This window comes from Dicentrarchus labrax, unplaced genomic scaffold, assembly GCF_905237075.1.
Source record: "Dicentrarchus labrax unplaced genomic scaffold, dlabrax2021, whole genome shotgun sequence".
Taxonomy (NCBI): Eukaryota; Metazoa; Chordata; class Actinopteri; family Moronidae; genus Dicentrarchus; species Dicentrarchus labrax.
This window is the reverse complement of record NW_026136710.1, coordinates 7,699,059-7,701,893: the sequence shown is the minus strand read 5'-3', so window position 1 is coordinate 7,701,893 and position 2,835 is coordinate 7,699,059.

The window sequence follows — 2,835 nt, the reverse complement described above, 5'->3', positions numbered from 1 at the left end:
AGGTGGTTCATGCGTTGTCCCTGCAGCCTGTTCTCCTGCAGGAATTGTTTCTCATAGCGGAAAAGTTTTCCTTGAAAACTGAGCTCCACTGTTGCACAGTTTCATCAGATGTTCAGATGTTCTGTAGGAACGGAAGGACGTTTGCCGGCTGGAGTTGTCAAGACTTGACTCTCATTCACTGGGAACACGCAACTATCAAATTACTGCTTCAACATGGAAGCCAGGGATCCACTTTAGTGTGTTCTTTATAGGGATCCGACCTGTAGTTGCAGCCCAAAATGTCCTCATGATGCAACTTCATCTGTATGTTACAGTTTAATAAATAGACTTTTTCCTCATTAATTTCCATTCTAGTTAGTGTAAAAACATAGTTTTATAAGGTCAACCTGCTAATAGATAAATAAAATAATCATGCTACAATAATAACATGGTCCAAGATTATTTGTATTCCTAACTATAAAAAATTACAAACAGATGCACTACATTTATCTTCATTAGAATCAGTAAATTAGTTTTAAGCATAGTACTGATGAATTTAACTTGAATATTTCCATTTTATGCTATCACGTATTATATTATGAATATACTATTATACAGTAGGCCTACTTCCACTCCACCACATTTCAGGAAATATTACTTTTTACTCCACTACATTTATTCAACAGCTGTTGTTATGATTGAACATTTTTAAAGATTAAACAAGTTCATGTCTTGTAACCCCTTAGAAAAAAAGCCATGTCTAGTTTAGGCCCCTATTCACTTTGAGATGTTAACAGCTCCACTAGAAAGAGATTTTCTTTCTAAACGTCTCAGGTGGTTTCATCTAAAGGTCCAGTGTGTGACATTTAGGAGGATCTATTAGCAGAAATTGAATAAAATAATCTTTCATTAGTGCATAATCACCCGATAATAAGAGTCAATGTGTTTTCATTACCTTAGAAGGAGCCGTTTTTATCTACAGAAGTGTGTGGGTCCTCTGAATGTTGAATTGCCATGTTTCTACAGTAGCCCAGAATAGACAAACCAAACACTGCCTCTAGCTAGAGTCTTTTGCATTTTTACGTGAGTTTCGTGGCCACCATAGTCTCTCCTTCACGCTGGGTTTAGGTAAGGGCGTTTCTGTTCAGTCCAGTTTCAAACCACCGCTACATTAAATTACTGTTTGAAGCCCAAAGAGGTCAAATTGTTCGATATTTCACAAAATCTAAAATATCTGAGAGAAGACCAAAAGATTTATATGGATTTGTTGTTTGATTTGTTTCTTCTTTCGTCTGCCATTATCATTATCTCAAGATCCCCCAGATTTATTGTGCGACCCTCTGAAGGGGTCTAATCCCTATGTTGGGAAAACACTGGACTAAACTATCAAACTGTATTCAGTAGTTAAAACTTATACCACCTCATCCACTTACTACAGTAAAATACACACAATAATAAAATAAAATAGACTTTTACTTGTAATGGACTATTGTATTTGTATTTTATTTAAGTAGGGTTTGCCGATGTAACCACTGCTTTAATTTGAACCATATACATCTTCTTGGTCATGTTCTAGTCACTGTCTAAACTGATCTTGTATACAGAATGTTCGCAGTTAAAAACCTTATCCTGAACCCAGAGGAAAATTATTTTTGGGGGGGATGGCCTGGAGGCAATGTATTTTTTAAATTCTTTTTTTTGGCTAAATTCCTTTCCCCTTGGCACCACAGCAGTCTGCGCATTGTGAAGCGATATCCTTGCATTTAAAAATTCACTGCTTTAACTGGGTCAATCTGAAGCAATCAAAAAAAAAAAAAATCCTTCATGGTGTTTAAGAAGACCATCAAGATATTCTTAAATTTTAATGATGCAATTCTACACAGATGGTAAAGACTAAAACATGAGTGATAAACTGCAGTCAGTGAATTAAGAAAAGCCCCACAGCATACAGTAAATGTATTAAACCATAACAATGCAAATCTGTGGGTTGTTTACTTCTGCACATGGAAGATTTTTCACATTAACAAAACTGTATTTTAAAGAAATTGTTTCTTATTTGCTGTTTGGCAAATGTCATTGTATTATTGTAAATGTATATCATATCATATATAAATGCGTATATATAGTCTATGGAACATGAGAAACCTCCTAAATCCTTATTTTCTACACAGAGTTCAGGGACGCATGCGCACTTAATACAGGCAATAATAATTTCTTCATTATTGAAATAGATGTCATCATTAAAATAAGAGATTATGATTAAATTGGTTTTCATGCTTTTCATGATAATGCTAATACACGTAAAAATGGTACATAAATTGCTGCAATACAGTGTATTAACCCTAATCACTAAGAGTTTCATTGAGACCTGATACTTTTAAAATAAATGTTTGACAAAATAAAAAATCAAACCATCATTTCCAGTGTCAACAGTGAGGCATTAAACATCTTTACTAAAAAAAGAGCTCTGTCCTTAATGGCATTATTTTTGATTGATGATCAGTTCTAGCGTTTTTGTAGCAGAATTACCTGTTATCTAAAAAAAAATACCCAACAATGCAGAGGAGTTAGGAGACTCTGAGTAGTTTCTACAGACCTCCTCACCGCTTCATACAGCCCCAGCGAAGGTAGGACAGCTTGTATCTTGCCTGAGAAGCAAAATCCAGGGCAAAAATGTCTCACACAGTCTGACACACTTAGACTTTGTTGTTTAATGTTAACATCAATACTTGATGTTAAAGTGAGACAGTGAAGGAGCATTATACCATTTAGTAGGATGCATATTGGTAAAACAACTTGTTTTCATACAGTGAGTTGCGAAGAAGAGTTTTAAGGAAAACTGGAGGAGAAACTGAA